This window comes from Athene noctua, chromosome 7 (assembly GCF_965140245.1).
Source record: "Athene noctua chromosome 7, bAthNoc1.hap1.1, whole genome shotgun sequence".
Taxonomy (NCBI): Eukaryota; Metazoa; Chordata; class Aves; order Strigiformes; family Strigidae; genus Athene; species Athene noctua.
The window spans coordinates 33,702,616-33,708,615 of record NC_134043.1 but is presented as its reverse complement, the minus strand read 5'-3'; positions in this window follow the sequence as shown (position 1 = coordinate 33,708,615).

The following is a 6,000-nucleotide window of genomic DNA, read 5'->3' as shown; positions in this document are numbered from 1 at the left end:
TGACTTAATTTCTGCTTGAACAAATTTAGGGTACTTATTACTTATAACAAAATCAAAGTGTATTACCAATAAATGAAAATAGCAAAATGAAAATAGCTGCATTATAGCTACATTTATCAATCAAGTTGTCATACATAAATTGATTTCCAGTAGAAAGCTGCTTTATTTTGGCTAAGTCCCTTATGCATAATATAATAACTGGGGTTTTACTGCTGTGGTGAGTTGTGTTTTCAGCAGCAACTGTTTCAATGGCTTGCAAGATATGGACTAAATGGGGATGAATTCTTCAAATAGTTTGAGCTTCTTGAAATATCACACATACCAAGCTGCTGATTTATTGAAGAGCTCAGAGCAATGATATAATTTGCTGTATCTTTTATCCTGTTTTCTTTGATCTAATCTCACTGGAGTGAGTGACTGCTTGCTGTTTTCAAAAAAGATGAAGACCCTGAAGTTGCACAACCAAGGCTTTTGTTTAAGTTCAGTATGAATTTAAGCTGAGGGAGGAGTGCGTAATGGAACATTGTCCATTTGGGATTGCCAGAAAAACTGACAGTCTGCCCTGCTTTTGATTATGTTAAAGTCTGCTTTTAAAAAGCATTACCTTATTGCTCTTCAAAGCTGTGTCAGTTAGAAATCCCCTTTGGGACTCTGAGAGGATCACAATTACTTTTCACGAAGGACAGAAATGATAAAAATATAGAAAGGTATTTTCTTCGATTACAGTGTTTGGCTTGTTAGAATGTTTTGTTGAACTGATGTTCAGCTGAAATATGAAGAATGAAATTGTTAACTTGCTAAAAATTGATTCTAGTTACTGTTTCTGCACTTGGCCATGTTTGTTACACATTTGCTTTTTTCTCAGAGATGGTAAGTTAAAAAAAAAACAAAACAAGAGAGGAATAATTTTTTTAAATAACAAGTGCATCATACTTTTATAAATTTCTTATACCCACTCTTATTTTTATGAATGTAAGATTTTGGAAGTCCCAAGAGAAAAGATTTAAAAGCCTAAAAGTGAATTCCAGACCACTAGGAAAAACCAGCAACTTTTTCAGAGGTTGTCAAATTCTATGTGTTTTCAAGCAGAGGAATTTTAAATTAATTAAATGCTAGTTTATGACAAATCTCTCACTGATACAAAACTGAATCCTTTCTCCTAACTCTTGACAGCTTTAGGGTTTTTTGAACTCTTCTTGTGTTTTGGAGAAGAGCAGAGCATGCTAGAGAAAGAGTACTGTGAAGGGAAGAAGTAAAATAAAATTATGACTTGCTGATTTTAGAAAATGGGTACTGTTTTAAGTTGCTCAGAGATCTGGCATGTTACAATAAATTCCGGGTCTGCTGGATTAAGTCATATGTGGGTGATGAAATTGTTTCAGATGCGACTGTGCAATTTATCACTTGGACATAAGCTCCAAAAAAGTGTATTTCTGTAGAACATAGAATATACACTGGTCAATAGTACAAATTGCATGAATGTTGAACATATAAATTTCTGTTGTTGGAATTATCATTTAAAAATACATTTGAATGATGCTGAGCACTGAAGGAGTGCATTTGGAATTCATGGATGGATTCTTGCCCTTTTTCTCCCCTAAAGTCACTAATTATTGAAGACGTGAGTTGCATATATAATCAGAAGAATATAGAAAAGATACTTTCAAGCGGTGAGAAAATAGTTTGTCAGTTGGAACTGATAAAATCAAAGTCAGTTTTTACAGACTAGAATGATGTAGAAAAATTTACTAAGCATAGACTGGTAACACATATAATTACAGTGTACTACACTATGCATAACTATACAGTAGAATATATAGAATAGCTGTCCTTATTACTGCCTTATACAGTTTCCAGATATGCTTTTTTTCTAATTACATAATTGTCATGGCTTGCTTTTTTTTTTTTTTTTCATATTAGATAATCCCTTGAAAATTGTATTGTTGATCTGTTCTGATATGTCTAGTTTTGGCAGGATAAAGTGATTATGTAAATAGGTTTTTTGCAGGACAGTGCGGATATGTAGAAACTACCTGCTAGTGTAGAAAAAAAATTGAAAGTTCTGTTGATGCAACAGAATAGGTTCATACCAAGACACTTGTAATAAATTCAATCTACAGATACAATGGCAAATTTTGTGGTGATTTCATAGCAAAGCAAATATCTTCTTAGTACTGATTTTCTTTCAAGGGAAACAATAGGATTAAAATCACATTCCCTATGTTGCTAGTTTACTAATTTCTAATTAATTTTGCTGGTTAAATTAATGAATGTCCTGAGACTTTTTATTTTATCCTATGTCATCTTATATTCCACTATTGCAGATGAGATTAATAAATATGCAGCAGCATACATTAGTATTACAATAGGCATTTTATTAATTTTAGTATGGGTTGTGGCATTCTAATTTTTCAGGGTAGAAATATCAGTGAACAATCACGACGGAAGTTTTGTCTCTGAAATACAATGTATTCAATGTCCTTGGCTGCCATTGAAATTGCTATCTTGAACATTCAGAAAACTGTGGAATGGAGAGAATAAAATAGTAATTTCAGCACTAATAAAAGAGATGCCACATTTGGGATGTTCACTGGTGCAGGAAACAAGGACGTTTCAGTTCACCTTAATAATTCAAATCTCAGCTGTCAATAGATATACAGTTCTCCTTGTAAGTCTCTCTATGAACTGTTAAAATATAAAGGAATCAAAGTCGATGAGGAAAGAGAGGTTTGAAGGCTCCTTTCATCTGACATGTTATTTGGACATTGAACTGTGTAAACTACTTATTTTGCCTTTTTATCACCTCCAAACTCTCCATCCCTTAACAGCTTACAGAGTCATGACTGACTCCTAACCTTTTCTTTTGTCTTTACACATTTTGAAAGGAATCTCTTGGAAACAAAACTTAGAGCATCATGGATGTAGGGTCAGAATGGACCTCAGGAGAGCATCTAAAGCATTTGCTCTTCTTCAGAAACAGAATCTTGTAGAGTCTTGACATATTTAAAATTTAGACCTTAGTTCTGTGTTGTTCCCCTTTTAATTGGGAAAACATGATACAGTGCCTCCTGTAATTCAATGACACTTTCATTGTGCAATTTTCAAAAAATACTTCCATTTACAATTTGACTTTGACACCATGAAGGTCACTTAATTTATATCTTCCATAGGCCCATTTTATTTAAAAGAGAAAAACTGACAGAGATTTCTGGGCTGAGCTACAAAAACATTATTCTTAAATGCTTCCATTCGAGTCAACAGGTTTAAGTGAGTGCAAATGGAGAGCAGCTGTGAACAGCATGACTGTGATTTAGAATTAGGGGTGATGGCTTCAGTAACATGAGTTGAAAGTGTTCAAAAGCCTGGATGATTATCCAAATGAATTAAGCCCTCATATATTAAAAAAAAAAAAAAAAAGGTGAGATTTAGTATACTCTGATATTATTATTGAATTCAACAATTGAATGAAATGATGTTCTGGCCCTGATAAGTCCGTTGTGATGTAATTATGGTTTGTGTGCAAAGTAAACATTCAACAGACAGCATAAAGTCTTATAATTTATGTGTTTTTATTTTGTTCCTTGTATGATCACGTGTATCAGAGAGCTGAAAGCAGAGAAAAAACATATGAAACCTCCCTCAAACAAGTCTAAGATAAAATTAAAGTTGTTCAGTCAACCTATGTCCAAAATAATCATTATTTCATGCAGATTTTACTGCAATTTCTCGTTATTTTTAACTGCCTGGGAGTGGTTCCTTTTAGTCAGGTCTCCTACCTAGGATCATTTTACCAAATGCTCCTGAGGTTTGCGTACTAAACTGCCTTTCTACCAACAGAACTGCAGGAGGGTGTTGGTTAACTCCTGTCCTGGCAGGACCTAAAATTTCTCCACAGTAAAAAAGCGAGTCTCACCCCAACTTTCCTTTCTCTCACCCACTGAGGACAGCTGTTGCTGCTGGGCCTGTGTTGAATCCAGCAAAGTTTTGGCTGAGAGAAACTTGGGCTGCCTCTCTTGTTCCCATTGATTTAGCCCATTTAGGTGCCATTAAGTATTTTCAACAATTTGTCCTTCTTCTCTTTTTCTTTTTACGTTTAGTAACAGTAATAACATTTTGGTTTTAACAACGATATGATTATATTTTGTAGAGCAGCAGTGAGATCTTGTAAATTTTACAAGTTTCAGTCTTGAATGACAGAGGACATTACGTTAAACAGCGGATGGCCTTCAGTCTCTGCCTGTCCCTACCAGACCTCTGTGCAGCAGCTTCAGCAGCTTCCCATGCCAGTCTTTTTGCTAGCTGCAAGCTCTGCTCTGCAGAATGTTTCTGTGCCCATATTGTCTTGGCAGGTCTTTTGTATGGAGAAACTCAGTGAAGAAGGCAGAAAGTTTGTATCTCCCAAAATCAAACAGAACTGCAAGGACTCATGAGGCTATTGTTGGTTCTAACATCAAGAATAACATAAAGAAGAAATCTTGTTCTTCAGGCTCCTCTATCCCAAGTTCTCTCTCCAGTTCTAAGATTTCCAGTCTCCTTCCTCCTTCCACAGGTGATAAAGCTGTGATTGGATCTGTATTTTAAGGCAGCATTTAGGAGATCATATGGCAATGAAAATGTCTGTGAAGCTTTGCTCGTCTTTGAGCATTGAATCCATGAGCTAACAGTGAATATTATGTTGCAGAGCGGGTGCACAAGAGACAAAATATTTCTTGCAGGAAGACAGAAGAAAAATTGTCATTTTTGTTTTGATAAATCAAGAAGTAAAACTAATTTTTAGAAAAGATTGAGGAACTAAGCACTGTAAATGGCTAAACAGTGTATTAATTTATTCAAGCTACAGAGATCATATTCATTTTTAAGACAGCTCTTTGAAATAGGATATTATTATTGCCTTGTGTCCTCTCTTTCAGTGTGGAGATAGTTGGAAATAGAAGAGGATGACAGTGCTGAAAAAAAATCTTCTTCCACACCTCAAATCAATAACCCTGTATATTCAGGATTATGAGTGCAAAATAAAATCTTTACAGAAAATGTAATCAATTATGCCTTTCCTTTTGGCCAATTTATTTCCAATTACTGAACTGGTACTTATTATTTGAAATAAGTTTCTAGAAAAAACTTTCTTTAAAATGTGATTTCTAACTTCCAATATTTATCAGGACAGCTGTCTGAATCAATTAATCTTAAATTAACAAACAGCATTCTTGTATTTCAGTTAACTCCCATAACCTTTTTTTTGCCCCTTTGGGACTTTGTTTTCCCTCCAAATGGAACTTGGTTTTGATGTGTCTTGACTGATTGATATTACAATTACTACTAGCAAAAAAACTTTCCTAAGTGATAGACAAAATAGTTCTTTAAGCTAATTTGTTTTTAATTACTAGATACAATACACTACATTCCTTCTGGTGTTTAAACTCTTATTCACTCTGTGATATTGGCATAAGAGTTTCACAGAAGATAAATTTTTCTTTGAACAATTGAGTCAGTCAGGGTAGAACTATACCAAATTTTTCTACTATTCCTGACTCTCACTGTATTTCAAAGAATGGGGTGAAGGTTGTATACTAAGACCAAAATGCACTTCCCCTTTGCAAGCTTAATCTTGTTTGTGAAAGGAAGAGCATGATTAAACAGCATTATAATTTAGATCATTTATCAGCTTTGAAAATTCAGCTTAAAATCTAGTATTCCAAATGTTCTATCCTTACAGTTTTGATTTTACAAAGTTACATTCTCATTAGCAGATATGTTTACATAACAAAAAATGGTATGTAATATAAAATAAATACCATTCTTAGCAAAAATTTTTTTGAAATTACAGCAAGTTATATTATAGAAGACAGTATAGAGATTTAAATCTGAGCAGTGTTGAAAAGCAGCTTGCAAAGAAATGTAGATATATAAGCATGTGTTTATAAATGGCTCTCATCAAAACACTGTCTTGCTACTAAAATTCATGTTTAATACAGACAAATACGGCTACTGTGTGTTTAAAAA